Genomic DNA, 21140 nt, shown 5'->3' with positions numbered 1-21140 from the left:
AATGTCCATTTCTTGGATGCATTTATGAGTGTGCGTGCATGCTAAGTCCTTTCAGTCATGTCTAACGCTTTGTGACTCCATGGACTGTAGCACACCAGGTTCCTCTGTTCATGGAGTTCTCCAGGTGAGAATACTACAGTAGGTTGCCATTCCCTCCTCCAGGGGATCTTCCTGACCCAGGGATCGAACCCATGTCTCTTGTGTCTTCTGCATTGGCAGGCAGGTTCTTTACCACTAGCTAGCGCCACCTGGGAAGCCCTTTATGAGTGTGTGTGCCTATTTCTGTAGGAACTGCAGATATGTGTGAGCAAATCTGTGTGTGATATGAGCCTGATTGTGTATGTAGGCATGGAGGTGTGTGTATCTGTGTGAATATATGAGTGTGAGCTCAGATATTTGTGTACACGATGCAATTGTATGGATGTTACTGGGCATACTTGTAAATGCCTGAGCGCCTATTGGAGGATATTTAATATTTGCTTGTGTGTTCCATAGTGTTTTTCTTTTTTTTTATATTGACTGTGGGCCTCTTAACTGTGTGTAATTGTGAACACAGGAGTGTTCGTGAATGTTAGGTATTTGTGTAGGTCTAGATGTGTATATCAGAGTGCAGTTTTGTGTGTGTAGTAAATGTACGTATCTGTTTGGATTTATATGTTATCTGTTTATATGAGCATTGAGCTGTATCACTGAGTGTATTGTGTGTATATTTGTGTGTGTGGAGCTGGTGTTTACGTCTGCGGATTTGTGGATATTGCACCTGTAAGAGTATGTGTATCTGGTTTCTGAATGTAAACTGAGTGTCTGAACGTATCTCTTTATGTATAAGTGCATTTGTGGGTGCCTGGTTGTGAACATATGGCTGCAATGTGTGTGTAGGTGTATGTGTGTAAGAAGTCATACTTTGAATGGCTTTGTGGGTGAATAAGGGTAAGTATTTGTGCATCTAGATGCACTTGGGTGTCATATATGTGAAACTGGGTGGGTGACTTCCATGTAAGGGAATGTGAGTGAGTCTGTGCATTTACAACTATAGAGGGGGTTTCAATCTATACACACACACACACAGAACAGTGTTTTCTTGACGGTGTAAAATTCTATGAGATGAAACTGACTACAGCAAGTCAGTCTCTCGAGAACCACCCCCATGGGGGTCCCTGAGCCCCATCCTTCGTAGAAATTGCCCATCTGCTTAACATACAAGGTACAGGGGTGCTTGAGGAGTGGATCTCCTGGTCTAGAGCGGGTGGGAGGCAGGAGGTGGGTGTGCCCAAGGGAGGGGAGCTGGGGCGTGGGCCCTCCTGTTTGGATGTGCCCGTGCAGGAGTGGGTGTGGGCGCACTCACAAAGGGGCCAGTGTGGATGTGTCTGAACACACGTGTGGGATGTGTGTGGCTCACGTGCCCTGGCCCCTATCCCCAACCACCGCCCCTCCCGCCTGAAAGACTTGGATGAGTCCTTTTTCCCTTGGGCTTCAGTCCTTTTTCCCTTGGGCTTCAGTGTCCCCATCTGCGACGCTGTCAGGGGATCCCGGACTCCGGGGCGTAGGGAGGTGACCTGGCGGGGACGGGCGTGCCTGCGTGCCCTGCCCCTCCTGGGGGCGTGGCGTGTCCTGCCGGCGCACACGTGTCTGTGCTTTCCCTGGGGAAGTTCTCATGACCTTTGTGGACCCCAAGGGCAAACATGCGTGAAGGCGGTGCCTCCCGCTTGTGGGCACTCTCCCGGGGGACGCATTGTGACCACGCAGCCAAACGCTTTCCCGCCTTAGGAGGCGCCTCCGCTAGCCCTCTACCGTCCCGGGGTGGGAGAGCCAGGGGGCTTCCGGTGGTGTAGCGAGCCGGAACCAGTGGCCTCCTGGCGCCCAGCCCCCACACTGGGCGGACTGGAATGCCTGGCTGGGCTGGACCGCCCCACCCACGCCTGCTGGAAACCACGTCCCACCTTCCCCCCCGGGGGCTTGTTCCTGGGGCCCGGGCGGCTCCAGACATACTGACTCTCCAGTTTGCACCAGGCGCCCCATCCTAGCACCCTCCTCCCGCCCTACCGGCATCTTTGCCTCCAGCCTCCTCGCTCACCTGTGGGCCTGGCTCTCAAGCCTCTTAACTCATTCGATGGGCCCTGGTTATTAAACGGGGGTGGGGTGGGGATGACTTAGAGCCTTTGTAGGTCAAGGGTTCAGAACTAAGTTTAGGGAACTGATGAACCCCGTAAAAGCCATCTGCAAAATTCTGTATGTGCAGTGCACTTTCGGGGATTGTGCTAACAGATAACAATTTCCGAGAGTATGATATACCCAGCACAGTCTCATTTAATCCTCACAACCACCCTAGCATAGTATCATACCCATTTCACAGACGGGAAAACTGAGGCCGAGCACCACGAAGTCACATGGCAAGGAGAATGTAAGGAGACTTTGAGCCCAAGTCACCAAGATCCAAGTTGCATCTACCTAACAATTATGCTGCCCTTCCATTCCAAGGCTGGCCCACATTCTCTGCATATCTATGAACCTTCAAATAGAGTTGGGTGAGGCCTCTAGTTTTGGGGATCTCAGAGATCTTCTTCTTGGGAAGAAGAAGTTTGAAGTCCCTTTTATGCACCTGCAGCCTATATAGCAAAATGTGGTGATGGGATTCAGGTATGGTCAGTGTTTCTGTCCTCCACACCCCCACAGTATTCCCATGGTGGTCCTTCTGAAGTTTGGCCAGAGTAGAGGGAGATTATTATCAGACCTCCAGGGGCCTCCAGGAGACATTTCTAAAATATTTCAAAATAATGTCTTTTAAAACTAAAACACGATGGTGCATTGCCCAGGGTTGTCTCTGTCCTCATGACACTTCCATGCAGAGGCAATAAACAAATCCATCAAAGAGATCATTTCAGCAAGGGACAAAATAGTGAGACAGGAATGAAACAAAGTGGGGGCGGGAGGAGGGAGCTGGAAATAGCCAGGGTAGGGGGCTGCTTCAGTTTGAGACCAGGAGACTTTTTTGAGGAGGGGGAGATGGAGCTGAGACAGGATTGATGACCCGGAACAGTTGGAGGGAGAGCATTCCAGGCGAGAGCTGCCTGGGCAAAGGGCAAGGGGGGATGGGGAGGCAGGTAAAAGCTTGGTGCTCAGGACAGGTCCCTGGAGCTGGTGTGAGTGAGACAGGCAGAGGAAGATGTTAGAAGGTTTTGGAGTGCTCCTTAAATTCTCTGAAACGCAGACCCTTTTTTTTTTCTTTTACAATCCTTAAAATGCAATAGAAATTAATTTCTAGGAAAATAAGATTGAAAATGAGATTGAAAAAGACATGCATGGGAATCCCCTGGCAGTTAGGACTCCCAGGCTTTCATTGCAAGAGGCACAGGTTCGATCCCTGATCCAGGAACTAAGATCCCACAAGCCATGTGGCATATGGCCAGAAAGAAAGAAAAAGATGTGCTTAGAGCCAGAAAGCAAGGAACAGCTGACAAGGATCAAGAATGAGAGGATATCATCCACAGGAGTCAACTAAAAGAGTTTCCAGAGGACAAAGCCAGAGCCATTTGAACAGCCGCTATGGAGAACAGTGTGGAGATTTCTTAAAAAGCTGGAATTAGAACTGCCATATGACCCAGCAATCCCACTTCTGGGCATACACACCAAGGAAACCAGATCTGAAAGAGACACGTGCACCCCAATGTTCATCGCAGCACTATTTATAGTAGCCAGGACATGGAAGCAACCTAGATGCCCATCAGCAGACGAATGGATAAGGAAGCTGTGGTACATATATACCATGGAATATTACTCAGCCATTAAAAAGAATTCATTTGAATCAGTTCTAATGAGATGGATGAAACTGGAGCCCATTATACAGAGTGAAGTAAGCCAGAAAGATAAAGACCAATACAGTATACTAATGCATATATATGGAATTTAGAAAGATGGTAATGATAACCCTATATGCAAAACAGAAAAAAGAGACACAGATGTACATAACAGAATTTTGGACTCTGTGGGAGAAGGCGAGGGTGGGATGTTTCGAGAGAACAGCATCGAAACATGTATATTTTCTAGGGTGAAACAGATCACCAGCCCAGGCTGGATGCATGAGACAAGTGCTCAGGCCTGGTGCACTGGGAAGACCCAGAGGGAGCGGGTGGAGAGGGAGGTGGGAGGGGGGATCGGGATGGGGAATACATGTAAATCCATGGCTGACTCATGTCAATGTATGACCAAAATCACTACAATATTGTTAAGTAATTAGCCTCCAACCAATAAAAATAAATGGAAAAAAAAATATCTGCAGCAATGCTGAAAAAAAAAAAAAGAGTTTCCAGAGGACAAAGCCAGAGCCATTTGAACAACAAAATTAATCAAGTATCAGGGGACTTCTGTGGTGGTCCAGTGGCTAAGATTCCAGCTCCCAATGCAGGGGGCCCTGGGTTTGATCCCTGGTAACAGAACTAGATTCCACATACCACAACTAAGACCCAGCACAGCCAAATAAAATAAATATAAATATAAATATATATATATATATGTATGTATAGTATTGGATTATAACCCAAGGAAGATGATTTCCCTAGTGGCGCAATGGATAAGAATCCACCTGCCCATCCCTGGTCTGGGAAGATCCCACAGGCCGCAGGGCAGCTAAGCCTGTGCATGCCCCAACCACTGAGCCTGTGCTCTAGGACCCGCAAGCTGCAACTACTGAAGCCCTCCAGCCTATAGCCTGTGTTCCACAACAAGAGAAGTCACTGCAATGAAAAGCCCGTGCACTGCAATGAAGAGGAGCCCCTGCTTGCCGCATCACAAGAAAGCGAAGTAGAGAAGACCCAGCACAGCCAAAAAAACCCAACCCAGGAAGAAAATAAATGTCCATGAGTTTGTCAGTGATACACAGAAATGATGGAATACATTAACACATGAAGGACAGGTATGGAAGGTTTTCAGATAATTTATGTAAGTACTCCATCCCAAGGGATGGTTAGAACTGCACACAGTGGGTTCCTTCCAAGAAGGAACAGTATGTAAAGAGGGGAAAGAAAGAGTAACTTTTTAGTGGAGAAAACTGCCAAACATGCTACATCACCTGGCTGGGTGTTCAAGGTCAACACCAACAGTCATAATTGTACTCTTGATCATATGCACTCTTGAGGTGATGTGATGAAAATGGCACTTTATCTCTGTGATCTTTCTCTCCCCAAACCCATAACCCTAGTCTAAATATGAGGGAAATAATCCAAAAAGTCTCAGTTGAAAGGCATCCACCTGTATGCGTGCATGCATGCTAAGTCGCTTCAGTCGTGTCCCACTCTTTGCGACCCTATGGACTGTAGCCCACCAGGCTCCTCTGTCCATGGGATTCTCCAGGCAAGAATACTGGCATGGGTTGCCATGCCCTCCTCCAGGGCATCTTCCTAACCCAGGGATCGAACCCAAATCTCTTACATTCCCTGCATTGGCAGGTGGGTTCTTTAAAACTAGTGCCACTTTGGAAGCCCCATCCTCCTGTATACTTGACCATGATCCTCAAAACTCTCAAGGTCGTCAAAGACAGGGGGACCTCAAGAAACTGCCCCAGCCAAGAGAAATCTAAGGAGACATGTCAGTTAGTTGTCATGTGGGCTCCTGGACCAGAAAAAATATATTCTGGGAAAACTGAAAAAATATGAATAAAGCATGAACTTTAGTTAACGATAATGTATAGATGTGCTGCGCTTAGTTGCTCAGTCATGTCCAACTCTTTGTGACCCCATGGACTGTAGTCAGCCAGGCTCCTCTGTCCATTGGAATCTCCAGACAAGAATCCTGGAATGAGTTGCCATGCCCTCCTCCAGGGGACTTGCCCAACCCAGGGATCGAACCCAGGTCTCCCCCACTGCAGGCAGATTCTTTACCAGCTGAGCCACAAAGGAAGGCAAGAATACTGGAGTGGGTAGCCTATCCCTTCTCCAGGGGATCTTCCCAATCCAGGAATAGAACTGGGGTATCCTGCATTGCAGGCGGATTCTTTACCAGCTGAGCTACTAGGGAAACCTTGGTCCACTAATCCCAGGCTAGTGGAAGATGTTACTTCCACTAGTTACTGGAGAAACTGTATGTGTGTGTGTTGGGGCAGGGAATATATGGAAATAGTACTATTTGCCCAATGTTTCTGTAAATTTTAATTTTTTCTAGAAAAGTCTATTAATTAAAATAAAGAATTTGTATGGAAAAGAATCTGAAAATGAATATTTATATATGATTATATAACTGAGTCATTTATCTGTGCACACTAAATTTACACAACATTGTAAACTATTTGTTGTTGTTCAGTTGCTAAGTTGTGTCTGACCCCCTCTGCCACCCCATGGACTGCAGCATGCCAGGCTTCCCTGTCCTCCACTATCTCCCAGAGTTTCTCAAATTCAGGCCCATTGAGTCGGTGATGCTATCCAACCATCTTACTCTCTGCCGCCCGCCTCTTCTCCTTGTGTTTTTCAATCTTTCCCAGCATCAGGGTCTTTTCCAATGAGCCAGCTTTTTGCATCAGGTGGCCAAAGTATACGTCAATTTAAAAAATGATTACAAAAAAGAATTTACAAAACATGCAAAACACAAGCCCAATAGTTCATGAAATGACCATGGCAAGTTGCTATAAAGTTTCTAAATGCTTATTCTTTCCTCTTTAAAACAATATCCATTTATTTGTCTGTGCCTGCATAAGTCTTTGTTGCTGCAAGCAGGAGCTTCAGTTCCATCATGTGGGGTCTGGTTCCCAGACCAGGGATCAAACCCCTGCCCTCTATATTAGCCACTGGATCACCAGGGCAGTGCCTCCTTATCGTTGTCTATACTCTCTTTATGGCTGGGTAATCAGCTGGATGGGACCCATGCTGGTCTGTGGGTTGATCTGAGCAGTTTTAGGTCAGTGGTTCTCACCCTCGGCTCTGTTGACATTTGGGGAACAGATCAGTCTTTGCTATAGGGATCGGTCCTTTGCATTGTTGGATGTTTAGCAACATCCCTGACCTCTGCCCACTAGACACCAGTAGCAGACACGCCTCCAATTGTGACAACCAAAATTGTCTCCAGACGTCCCAAACGTCCCCAGGCCATCTGGATAAATCACTTGCCCATTGAAAACCATGCATGTGTGCAGGTGATGAGGTCAAACCTGCTAACAGTCCGCAAAGACCTAGGCATGTCTGTGACCTCACAGCTGCCTTGAGGGTCTTGGGATCTCCCAAACAATCCTCCTCGTGCCAGGTGGACCACAGAAGTGTGTCTTAGGAGGCCAATCCTAGGGCTGGGCTTGGCGACTAGAGAGAGAGCAAGGATTCAGAATGTGTGAAGAGAGAAAATTGAGGGGTTTCCTGGTGGCCCAATGGTGAAGAATCCGCATGCCAGTACCAGAGACACCGATTCCATCCCTGGTCCAGGAAGATCCCACAGGCTGCAGGGCAACCAACCCCATACAAGTACTGAGCACAACTACTGAACCTGTGCTTTCGAGCCCATGTGCCACAACCCCTGAAGCCCGACTCACCCGGAGCCCCTGCTCCGCAACAAGAGAAGCCACCGCAAGGAGAAGCCCACACTCCGCAACTAGAGAAAAGCGCGTGCAGCAACGAAAACCCAGCATAGCCAAGAATAAATAAATAAAATTATTAAAAAATGAGAGAAAGAGAGAGAGAATTGGGGCATTTCCTGGCAGTCCAATGATTAGGACTCAGTGGTTTCACTGCCCAAGGTGAGGGTTCAGTGCCTGGTTGGGAACTAAGACCTTGCCAGACTCCTGCCATGGCCAAGAAAAAGAAAAATAGAATTGACAGAACTTGCTGATTGATGGGAGGAAGAGGACAGAAGGAGAAGGGAGGAGTTTGGAAGATGCCCATATCTTTCCCTTTCACAGCTGGGTGGATGTGGAGTCATCAGCTGAGATGGGGACATGAGATGAGGGGCCAGCTTGGGTGAGGGAGGGGAGGATGCCAAGTTTCATCTTGGGCAGGATGAGTTTCAGGTCCTGGAGGGAGGAAAGGAGGGCATCTGCTCATAATCTCTTACCTGTCTGGATGAGTGGTGTCTGGTGTGCATCCACGGACATAAAATAGTCCCAAAGAGGTAATTTGGCTATTGCCTCTGTGGCACAAAGACACAATTCGGGGACTTCCATAGTGTTGTGGTCCACTGGCTAACACTCCCATGCTCCCAATGCAGGAGGCCCAGGTTTGATCCCTGGTCAAGGAACTAGATCCCACATGCTGCAAGTAAGACCCGGCACAGCCAAATTTAAAAAAAAGAAGAAGAAGACACAATGGAGGCTTGAAAACCACTAAGATGTCCTTCAGCAGGATAAACAAACTGTGAGACATCCAGACAATAGAATACTGTTCAGAGCTAAAATGAGCAATCAGGCTGTGAAAAGACTCAGAACAACTTTTAAAAATGCATACGACTAAGTGAAAGAAGCTGGTCTGAAAAATCTATAGAGTGGGTGATTCCAACTTGAGGACATTTTGGAAAAGGCAAAGCTATGGAGACAGTAGAAGAATCAGTGGCTGCTGGGGATGAAGGGGGAAGGAAGGATGGACAGGCAGGGCCCTGTGGATTTTTAGGGCAGTGAGAACACCCTGTGTGACGCTATCATGGCAGACCCTTGCCATTATACTTTTGTCCAAAACCCACAGAACGCACAACACCAAGAGTGAGCCCTAATGTCGACGCTGGGCTTTGAGTGATAATGAACTGTTAGTGTTCACTGTAGGTGTGTTCATTGTAACAAATGTACCATGTGGTGGGGATGCCAATAGTAGGAGAAGCTATGGCGGGGGAGGGGAGTGTGGGAAATCGAATCTGTATTTTCTGCTCAATTTTGCTGTGAATTTAAAGCTGCTCTAAAAGTTAGTCTATAATAAACATATACCGTGGGACACATATAAACACTAGTCTATAATAAACATATACCGTGGGACACATATAAACACTGAGCAAATATTCATAAATACATACTGGGGCATTTAAAATATACCCAATGGGAAACATGTGAGGGAGGATAAATTAGGAACTGGGGATTAACCTACACACCCTGCTATATCTACAACAGATAATCAACAGGTATCTACTTGATATTCTGTGATAACCTACCTGGCAAAAGAATCTAAAAAAGAATGAATATATGCATATGTATCACTGAATCACTCGGCTATACACCTGAAACCAACACAACACTGTAACTCCACTGTACCCCAATATAATTTTTAAAAACACACAGTAATACCCACATGCTCAGCCTCATGAGTACAATATCTGTGCATGAACACCACACACACACACACTCACACCATGCTCATTATTGATGTGGGTCAAGGCAAAAAAGATGATCTCGAGTGTACCTGCTGTCCTCTGCATGTCCTTGATGGAAAGACATTTTCTATCCACTTTGTTCCTTTCTCCCTTTTTCTCCCTTTTCCTCCCTCTGGGAGGAGAAGATCTGTGGGCAGACAGAAGGGAGGCAGTGACTTTCTAAAGTGAAAGTGTTAGACACTCAGTCGTGTCCGACTGTTTGCGACCCCATGGACCGTATCCCGCAAGGCTCCTCCAGGCAAGAATACTAGAGTGGGTTGGCATTTCCTTCTCCAGGGGATCATCCCAACCCAAGGATCGAACCTGGGTCTCCTGCATTACAGGCAGATTCTTTACCATCTGAACCACCAGGGAAGCCAGTGACTTTCTAAAGCAGGCTAGAAAACAAAAAGCTAAGGTGACTGTGGGCTTCCCAGGTGGTGCTAGTGGTAAAGAACCCACCTGCCCATGCAGAAGACGCAGATTCGATCCCTGGGTCGGGGAGATGCCCTGGAGGAGGGCATGTCAACCCACTCCAGTATTCCCATGGACAGAGGAGCTTGGCGGGCTACAGTTCATAAGGTCGCACAGAGTCGGACACGACTGAAATGACTTAGCAAGGACATACACAAGATGATTGTAGGGGAAGGAGGGTGGAGGATGAGAGGCTGATCTTCAGACGCTGATGCAGACTGTAGAGGTTTAACACAAATGAAGGGTCTGTATCATCCTTTGAATTCATTGCTGTCCCCAACCACCATTTTCGACTCTAAGAGACACACAGCAAATCACACACAAACTTTGGGGTCTTGCAATGGCCCCATCTGCTAAGACCCCATGGTGTGTGAACTCCTCAAGAGTAATGGTCAGGGCTGGAGATGCCTGTATGGGAGTCCGAGAAATTGAATCCCTGAGAAAAATGAGACACGGGTGAAGGACTGAGTGGGCAGGGGCTTCTGGAAGGTGAGAGGGACCCCCAGGGTCAGAGCTGGTTTGGAGTTTCTGCAGGAGAAAGAATGGGCAGTCACAGCTGATACAAGGACAGAGCAGTTCAGTGGTGACTTTGGGGAAACTGGCCACAAAGATATGTGTGTGGGGAGGCCCAAGGGAGGGAGTAGATGAGGCAGTGAGATGAGCGAGTAGAAACATCACCGAAATTTCCAAGCCACCGTTCATGCTTTTCCTTTGCTCTCTCCAAAGCTGTTATCCCCCCAAAGTCCATCCTTCCTGCTTTGTGCTTCTTTTCCACTTCCTATCATTCCCCAAAACTTAATCCTGCCAGCAGAACTGTAGAATGAAAAAAGGTGGAAAGGAAGTGTCTTGGAGAATGGCATGTTTGTCTGCTCAGTCACTCAGTCGTGCCCAACTCTTTGCAACCCCACAGACTGTAACCCTCCAGGCTCCTCTGTCCATGGGATTCTTCAGGCAAGAATATTGGAGTGGGTTGCCATTTCCTTCTCCAGGGGATTTTCCCAGCCCAGAGATTAAACCCAGGTCTTCCACATTGCAAGCAGATTCTTTACGGTCTGAGCCACCAGGAAAACCCAAGAATACTGAACTGGGTAGCCTATCCCTTCTCCAGGGGAACTTCCCGACCCAGGAATTGAACACGAGTCTCTTGCCTTACAGTCAGATTCTTTATCAGCTGAATTACCAGGGAAGCCCATAACACTACATGGATGTGAGACGTTCCATTTTAAATTGCATCAGTGAAAATCAAAGTGTCAGTCCCTCCATCCGTAGATGTTTTCCAATTGTGATCATGTCCCAGGTCTTCAAGTGTCCTCTGGAGTGAGACTTGCATCCACTGCTGGACCACTTGGCACAATGCATCAAGAAATTTAACAAAACCATGTCTTTTTATTATTTTTAAATTATTCATTTATTCTTTTGGCCACACAGCTCAGCTTAGTGGCATCTTAGTTCCTTGACCAGGGCTTGAACCTGTGCTCTCAGCAGTGAAACCTCAGAGTCCCAATTGCTGGACCACCAGAGAATTCCCCAAATCACTTATTTATTAATTTAAATTTTTAACTTAAAATTAAAAAAAATTATGTTGGAGTATAGTCAATCTACAATACTGTGTTAGTTTCAGGTGTATAGCAAAGTGATTCAGTTACACACATACATGTATCTATTCTTTTTCAGATGCTTTCTCCACGGAGGTGAGTTGCATCCAAATCCCTTATTTTTAACCCATTATTTCCACAACTGGGTTTATTTTCCTTAAGAGCACAAGCAAAGAAATACTAAATATGTGCTTGTGTATTTATTTCTTCACTAATCAGTTGGGAATAGCATAAAGAAATCACAGAGGCAAATAAAGGTCAACATTCAAGGATATTCATCCCAGTTTCATTCATAATAGTGAAAGCTGGAGCCAACCTAAATGCAGCAGGAGAGAACTGGTTAAATAATTACGCAGCATCCACATTGGCAGGAGAGAGAAGGAGTTCTGTGCTCTTGTCTGTCTGTTTGTTGTTTTTGTTCTTTGCCACACCATAAGCCATTTGGGATCTTAGTTCCCTCACCGGGGATTGAACCCACATCCTCTGCAGTAGAAGCACAGAGTCTCCCCCACCCCTTTCATGAAGCCCTGCAGTTTTTTTAAAAAACTTATTTTTAGCTGGAGGACAGTAGCTTTGCAGAGTTGTGTTGGTTTCTGCCCTACGACAACATGAATCAGCCACATGTACACAAATATCCCCTCCCTCTTGAAGCTCTCTCCCACCTCCTTCCCCATTCCACTCCTCTAGGTCACGACAGACACCGAGTTGAGCTCTCTGTGTTACACGGCAGTTTCCCACTAGCTATCTATTTTACACCTGCCTGTGTATATAATTCAACGCTACTCTCTCGATCTGTCCCACCCTCTCCTTCCCCCGCAGGAAATAAGGAATCTTAACCACTAGACTGCCAGGGAAGTCCCAGGAATCTTGTTTTAGAGGAATATTTAACAAGTTTTTTTCTGGGGGGCTTTAAAACTATTGAAATAGTACAATCTCATTGTAAAAAAGGGTCAAACAATGCAAAAAGTGATGAGACAGAAGTTCCACTTTTAACTGTCACCCTGCCACTTCTTCCTAAGAGGAAACCACTGTCAATTGTTTGGAATAAACTCCCAGGGCATCTTATACATGTATATACTTGTGTATTATTCATGTTCTTTAATATAAGTGCAATCAAACTGTATACAATGTTATGGTTGTTTTTTTTCTTTCCCACAGAGCAATATACCAGCAACACACACAGGGATTTTTCCATGTCATTTTTTTTAATGGTTGTGCTGCATTCCCACAGTCTGCCATGCCCTAATTTGTCTAACTATGCCCCTATTGTCAGTCATCAAGACTGTTTTCCATGTCTCGCTTTTACGAGCAATGGCATCATTGCAACCGAGGCTTCGATGAGAACACATCTTTGGGCGCATATATTCCTGGGATCAATTGTTGGCTGTAGAGTGGCCAGGTGAAAGGCGACGTGCTTTAAATAGTTTGTTTGACCACAGTCAAATTCCCTTCCAAAAAAGTTGCAGTAATTCACACTTCCTCCGCAAAACAGTGTGGCAATTCTTATTATTCATCCAGTTCTCCATAAGATCTGATGCTTGCAATAGTTTTACTGTTGGGCTTTCCATGTGGCGCTAGTGGTAAAGAGCCTGCTGCCAATGCAGGAGACTCAAGAGACTGGGTCGATCCCTGGGTCAGGAAGATCCCCTGGAGTAGGAAATGGCAACCAACTCCAGTATTCTTGCCTGGAAAGTTCCATGGACAAAGGACCCTGGTGGGCTGCAGTCCATGTGGCCACAAAGAGTCAGACAGAACTGAGTACGGTTCAAGTTAAAGAACGAGGATTAAACTTTGTCTGATTACTAGTGAGACCGAGCATGTTGCTGTCTTTTTTTTTTTCTATTTATATTTCTAGCCGGCTTATACAGTCCAGATGTCAACCTAATTTATATAAAGAGGCATGATGATGTAGGGTTTAGGAGTATGGACTCCATGGCCAAGCTGCTTTGTTTCCAGCTCAGCTGTTTACTGGCTGTGTGACCTTGGGTAAGTCACTTAACCTCTCTGTGTCCCTGTTTCTCATCTGTAAGATAGAGATGATGATAGTATCCATCTCACAGGGTTGAAGATTAAATTACTCTATGTATATAAAGGCCAAGAAGAGCACCCGGTATGCAGTGAGCAGTTAGTAAAACATTAGCAATAATTGCCCTTTTGCTATCACTTATGTTGCAAATATTTCCTTCAGGGCTGCAGCTCTGTTGACGCTTTCGTCTTTGTTCAGCATGTTTCCATGCCATCAAATCTGTCTGTCTTTTCTTTCATGGCTCTCAGCTTCAAAAAAAAGTAAAACCAGGACATTTAAAATGAACATGGAGTGGGCAACAGAGGATGAGATAGTTGGATGGCATCAGCAACTCAACAGGACATGAGTTTGAGCAAATTCTGGGAGGCAGTGAAAGACAGAGGAGCCTGGCGTGCTGCAGTCTATGGGGCTGCAAAGATCTGGACACGACTGAGCTACTGACCAACAACAAAGAGTGATAAACTGAGAAAGAAGAAAATGTTAGCAATGTTGACCTCTGGGCGATAGAATTCAGACGACTTCTTTTTTTTTTATGTTTCTTGTTTTCAGAATGCTCTAAGGAGCATATATCACGAATATGTATTTCCAAGTGAACACGTATTACCTTTATTTTTATGCTTTATGTAGTTTTAAATTTTACGCTAAGCACACTGATAATCATTTTATGATGAGAAAAAGCACTCCTTCCCAATAAGTGTTGTTTATCTTAAAAGACAAAAAGACAAAAGACAAAAAAAGGAGTCAGCTTGGGACTCCACACTTAACTCATACAGAGCCAACAGAGGAAAGCTCCACCCTTGAGGGAGCTGGCTGTGGGGGCCGAACACCCAAACATTATGGCAGGATCGCCCCCTGGTGGTAGGTGGTAGAGAGACGAGGTGATCCAGGGAGGGGGGTGTGTGTGTGTGTGTGTGTGTGTGTGTGTGCACGCCCGCGCACACTCACATGCCTGCCCTCCTGTTAAGAAGTTCTGTTCCATTTTACTTACATCACAAAGCAACCCTTTGAGGTGGGGACAAAAATTATGTAAAAGACACAGATGAGAAATTTGAATCAACCCACTGGCAAGGTACAGCTCCTCAACCCCTTGGAGGAATGTCCAGGTGGCTGTTTTTTTCTTGCTGTTATTTGGTTGGTTTTTTGTTTGGTTGTTTCTCAGCTGTGCCATAGAGCGTGCAGGGTCTTAGTTCCCAGAACAGGGACCGAACCCATGCCTCCTTCAGTGGAAGTGTGGGGTCTTAATCACTGGGCCAGCAGGGAATTCCCCAGGTCCCTGTCTTTGATCACAAAGTCTTCTGTTGCCTTGTCTGTGGATTTAATTCATACACCATTCAATTCGCCCATCGAAAGTGTACAGTTCAGTGGGCTTTAGTCTATTCTGAGTTGTGCTACGATCATCACTATCAATTTGAAAACATTTCTATCACAGGATGTGGAGAAAAGGGAACCCTCACGCACTGTCGGTGGGAATGTAAATCAGGGCACCCACTGTGGAAAACAGTGATGAGGTTTCCACGAGAAATTAAAAACAGAACTATCATATGGTCCAGCGATCCTACTCCTGGATCTACATCCAAAGGAAATGATACCTTTTTCCAGTAGAGATAGTTGCACTCCTATTTCATAGCAGCATTATTCACAATAGCCAAGGTATGAAAACAACCTAACTGTTCCTGGGTGGATGAAGAGATAAGGAAAATGGGATATGTATTTTTTTCCCCACCATATAGGGGATGGAATATGATTCAGCCTTTAAAAAGAATGAAATTCTGTCATTTGCAACAACATGGATGAACATGGAGGGCATTGTGCTATGTGAAATAAACTAGACAGAGAAAGAAAAATACTGCAATCACTTACTTTTCAAGAAGTTTTGGCTGCTCAACGCAGCACGTGGGGCCTTAGTTCCCTGACCAGAGGTGGAACCACGTCCCCTGTAGTGGAAGCATGGAGTCTCTACCATTGGCCCACCGGGGAAGTCCTGTAATCACTTATATGTGGAATCGAAAGGAAAAAAGTAGAACTCATAGAAACTGAGAGGAGGAAAGAAGTTTCCAGATGCTGGTGGTGAGGTAAATAGGGAGATGTTGGTAAAGAGTATAGCTTTGAGTTAGAAGAAGAATAGATAGATCTGAGGATTTCATGTATAACATGATGATTACTGTGAATAACGCTGAAACTTCAGTATGACTGAAACTGACCAAGAGGGTAGAATTGAAGTGTTCTCATCAAAAAAGAAAAAAAAAGTAAATATGAGAGGTGATGGAGGTGTTAATGAACTAGACGGAGGGTATCATTTCTCAGTGTATACATTATCACATGGAACACTTAAAATATCTTACAGTTTTGTCAATTATACCTTGATAAAAAAGCTGGGTGGAAAAAAAGAGAACATTTCCATTACCCCAGAAAGAAACCCCGAGCTCATTTGCAGTCATGCCATATTTCCCCTCCCACAAACCCCTGACAACTGCTAATCTGTCTATCTCCAGGGATTTCCTGTTCTAGATATTTCATATTAATGGAAGCACTCCTACAAATGGAATAGTACAACATGTGGCCTTTTGTATCTGGCTTCTTTCACTTAGCATAATGTTTTCAAGTTTCATCCACATTGTAACTTGTATCTGTACTTCATTCTTTTTTGTTCTGTTGTGTTCAGTTGTGTCTGACTAGTTGTGACCCCATAGACTGTAGCCCACCAGGCTCCTTTGTCCATGGGATTTCCCAGGCAAGAATACTGGAGTGGGTTGCCATTTCCTACTCCAGGGATCTTCTCAACCCAGGGATCGAACCTGCGTCTCTTATGTCTCCTGCATTGGCAAAGGGATTCTTTACCACTGTGCTACTTAGGTCCAAACAAATGTTCCATTGTATGGATATACCGCAATTTGTTTATTCACTCATCAGTGGTTGGGCATCTAATTGGCTATTATGAAGAATGATGTCCTGAACTTTCATGTACAACATTTCTGTGGACATACACTTTCATATCTTTTGGGTAGAAACCTAGGAGTGGTATTGCCATAAGCTAACTCTGTATATAAGAAGTCTTTTAAATTCAACTTCCCAGATGTCTTGGGTCCAACATAGCTGTCACTTTGCTGTCTAATCTCCGTATGGGAATTTCCAGAGACCTGTCTAGACAGACAGACACACAAACAGACAGACAGACACACACACACCCTTCTTGTGAGCCTGGCTCCATCAGCCTCCTCTGGCTTCATTCTTCTTGGCCAACTCCTGTGAGTTCAGGTCAGGCCTCTGGAACCCCGAGATTTCTGAGAGTTAGCTGAGGCTCAAGCTCTGGAATAGAGAGAAGTAGCCAAAACAGCTCAAGAAGATCCAGTGAAATCTGAATAACTCCATTAGTGATGAATATTCATCAAATGTTTCCAATGCTGTCTCTTCTGAGCACAGGGTAGGGCTGTTCTTTCCTGCCCTCTCTTGGTTGGGTGGGACCATGTGACTTGTTCTGGCCGATGAGAAGTGAACAGAAATGCTGTGTCATTTCTGGGCCAGAGTATTGAATGGCTGGCGTGAGGCCCTCCAGAGGTTCCTATCCTCTGCTATGGTGTCCTGACACATTCCAGGTAGTGGCTGCTTCATCACCTGGGTCATGGAGGGAAGGCACATGGGAAAGAATCCCCAGTGGATCTGTGATGGATACATCCTGGGAGTGAGAAATTAATTTTCTATTCTTTAGGCACCCTGGTTCAGTTCAGTCGCTCAGTCATGTCCGACTCTTTGCAACACCATAGGCTGCAACACGCCAGGCCTCCCTGTCCATTACCAACTCCCAGAACTTGCTGAAACTCATGTCTATTGAGTCAGTGATGCCATCCAACCATCTCTCCTCCTGCCTTGCATCTTTCCCAGCACCAGGGTCTTTTCCAGTGAGTCAGTTGTTCACATCAGGTGGCCAAAGTATTGGAGCTTCAGCTTCAGCATCAGTCCTTTCAGTGCCTAGTCAGGACTGACTTCCTTTAGGAATGACTGGTTTGCTCTCCTTGCAGTCCAAGGGACTCTCAAGAATCTTCTCCAACACCACAGTTCACTGGAAAAACCATGGCTTTGACTAGATGGACCTTTGTTGGCAAAGTAATGTCTTTCCTTTTTAATATGCTGTCTATGTTGGTCATAACTTTTCTTCCAAGGAGCAATTGTCTTTTAATTTCATGGCTGCAATCACCATCTGCAGTGATTTTGAAGCCTAAGAAAATAAAGTCTGCCACTGTTTCCATTGTTTCCCCATCTATTTGCCATGAAGTGATGGGACCAGATACCATGATCTTCACTTTCTGAATGCTGAGTTTTAAGCCAGTTTTTTCACTCTCCTCTTTTATTTTCATCAAGAGACTGTTTAGTTCTTCTTCGCTTTTGGCCATAAGGGTGGTGTCATCTGCATAATCTAAATTTTATGCACCCTGGTTAGTATAATCTAAATTTTCCTGACTGATACACTAGCCCATCTACCTCATGCACCTGGGTCCAACCAAGGGCTCTCTATTCATTTGATAAGGTTGCCACAGCCAGGGACCACAGACAGGGTAGTTTAAACAACAGAAATGGATTATCTCTGTTCTGGAGGCTAGAAGTCCAAGATCAAGATGCTACAAAACAGCCTTGACTCCTTCTGAGGGCTGTAAGGGAGAATCTTTTATGCCTCCCTCCCAGCTTCTCAAGGTCTCAGGGGTTCCTTGGTTTTTAGGTGATATTCTCTCTGTGTCTCCCCATTATCCTCTATGTGTGTCTGTGTTCAAATTTCCCCCCCTTTTTTAAGGACACCAGTCACATAATAGATTAGGACCCATCTGAATTATCTCCTTTCAACTTGATTGCTTCTTAGAGACCCCATCTCCAGATAAAGTCCAATTCTGATGTCGTGGGGATAAGGATTTCAATGTATGGATTCGGGGTGGGGGATGCTAGCTTGAAACTCAACATTGAAAAAGCAAAGATCATGGAAGCCAGTCCAATCACTTCATGGCAAATATAAGGGGGAAAGGGGGAAGCAGTGACAGATTTTGTTTTCTTGGGCTCCAAAATTACTGTGGACAGAGACTGCAGCCATGAAATTAAAAGATGTTTTCTCCTTGGAAGGGAAGCTATGACAAACCTAGACAGTGTATTAAAAACAAGAGACATCACTTTACTGACAAAGGTCCACATAGTCAAAGCTATGGTTTCTCAGTAGTCATGTATGGATGTGGGAGAAGAAGACTGAGCACAGAATTAACTGATGCTTTTTAATTGTGTTGCTGGAGAAAACTCTTGAGAGTTCCTTGGACTGCAAGGAGATGAAACCAGTCAATCTTAAAGGAAATCAACCCTGAATATTCATTGGAAGGACTAATGCTGAAGCTGAAACTCCAATACTTTGGCCATCTGATGTGAAGAGCCAACTCATTGGAAAAGACCCTGAAGCTGGGGAAGATAGAAGGCAAAATGAGAAGGGGGTGGTAGAGGATGAGCTAGCATCAGCAACTCCATGGACATGAATCTGAGCAAACTCCAGGAGACAGTGAAGGACAGGGGAGCCTGGTATATTGCAGTCCATAGGGTCACAAAGAGTTGGACCCCACTTAGCAACTGAATAACAACAACAAAAATCATCCCATTACAGACTCCATTTCAACTTCAAAGTGCTAGGGGTCCCAGCCTTCCGAGCATCAGTGAGAGAAGGGAGTTGGGTGATCAGGGGACCCCTTCCAGTTCCACAGAGGACTTCTTTCCTGAGGATCAAGTGCTGTCTACAGGAATGCAGCCTACTGAGGAAACTTCAACAAATCCACTTCCCAGGGAGATAGTATAAGTTGGTGGTTAAGCTTCTGAATATGAAAACCAGCTCCATCTCTTAGCAACTGTGTCACTTAACCCTCTCTTTGAGCTTCAGTTATCTCTTCTATGAAATGGGATAATAAAATAATAATAATAATAATAATAATAATAATATATCATCCATGGAGCTTTTGTGAGAGTTCAAAGAGAGAATATGTATGCATCAGCTCAAGACATGATATATGGAAATTGTTTCCAAAAATTGTCATTGTTATTTCTGCTGGTGGTGCTCATATGTGCTTTAGGGAAAGAGGATATTATGTGGCTTCCAAGTGGGGGTTTCGAGATTCCTAGAGCATAGGGGACATCTCAGATATCTTTGCTTTACCCCTAGAGCTTGATCTCATTAGACAAACATTACTAAGATCCTACTATGGGCCAAAAGCTCTTCTGCACAAGCCTCCTCCAGGGTTGGAGCTTATATTTGAGCAAAAAGAGACAGATGATAAACAAGCAAAATGACTGTGGTCAGTAAGTATGATTAAAAGGCAAGGAAGGGGGCTTCCCTGGTGGCTCAGTGATAAAGAGTCTGCCTGCCAATGCAGTAGACACAGGTTTCATCCCTGGTTTGGGAAGATCCCACATGCTATGGAGCAACTAAGCCCATGCACCATAGCTATTGAGTCTGTGCTCTAGAGCCCAAGAGCTACAACTACTGAGCCCACACATTGCAACTACTGAAGCTCGAGCTCCCTAGAGCCCACCCATGCTCTGGAATGAGAGAAGCTACCACAATGAGAAGCCTGCATTCTGCAACCAGAGGGTAGCCACTGCTCACAACTAGAGAAAAGCCACACATCAACAAAGACCCACACAGCTATAAATAAATAAATAAAATTATTTTTTAAAAAAGTCATGGAGGGGACTTCCCTGGAAGTCTAGTGATTAAGACTCCCAATATGGGAGTATGGGTTTGATCCCTGGTCAGGGAACTAAGATCATGCATGCTCCACAGTGCTGCCAAAAGATTTTTTAAAAAGAAAAAATGGCAAGAAAACAGGGCAGTGGGAGTGGGGAAACTGATTTAGACAGTACTTTCAGAAAATCTGAAGAGGAAATATTTGAGAATAGACTTATTCAACTACACAGAGTAAAGAGCTCCAAGGCAGGAATCTATGAAGAGTTTAAGTTGCAGAAGAAATGCTAGTGGAACTGGAGGAGCAAGTGAGCATGGAATGGGGGGCAATTATAGTGGAGATGTCTGCAGGGTACAGACCGGGGCTTAGTTTTCAGCTTAATGTGTTCCCCAGGATCTGGAGGGGTCAGGGATGTCAGAGGCTTGGAGGTGAAGGCAGAGGGAGGTGGGCCTTGGGAGCACCTTGGATAGCACCCTCGCTGTCCATGGTGCTGACATGCTGAGCCGTTGTTCCCCAGAAGGGAGCCATCATTGATTCAACAATGGAGACACAGGAGACTAAGTTCCTACCCTCGAGATGCTGAAGTTCCAGGTCTAAATAGTCAGAATGTCAATAATGACCTACTGATCATCCTAGTAACAACCATAATTCACTGAGGGTCTTCTATTGACTTAGCTTATGCACTTAGGAACTTATAAAGTGAAAGTGTTAGTCACTCAGTCATGTCTGACTCTTTGTGGCTCCATGGACTGTAGCCTGCCAGGCTCCTCTGTCCATGGAATTTTCCAGGCAAGAATACTGGAGTGGGTTGCTGTTCCAACGTTCTCTTCTCCTAGGAACTTATGGTAGGCAAAATAATTTCTATTCCCTCCAAAAATGTAATTCCTGGAACCTATGAATGTGTCACCTCACATAGAAAAGAGGCTTTAACCCATGCATCTATGGTCAATTACTCTACAACAAAGGAGGCAAGAATATACAAAGGAAAATAGACAATCTCTTCAATACGAGGTGCTGGGAAAACTGGACAGTTTCCTGCAAAAGAAT

Source organism: Odocoileus virginianus, chromosome 3, assembly GCF_023699985.2.
Source record: "Odocoileus virginianus isolate 20LAN1187 ecotype Illinois chromosome 3, Ovbor_1.2, whole genome shotgun sequence".
NCBI classification, from domain to species: domain Eukaryota; kingdom Metazoa; phylum Chordata; class Mammalia; order Artiodactyla; family Cervidae; genus Odocoileus; species Odocoileus virginianus.
This window is presented reverse-complemented; position numbering follows the sequence as displayed.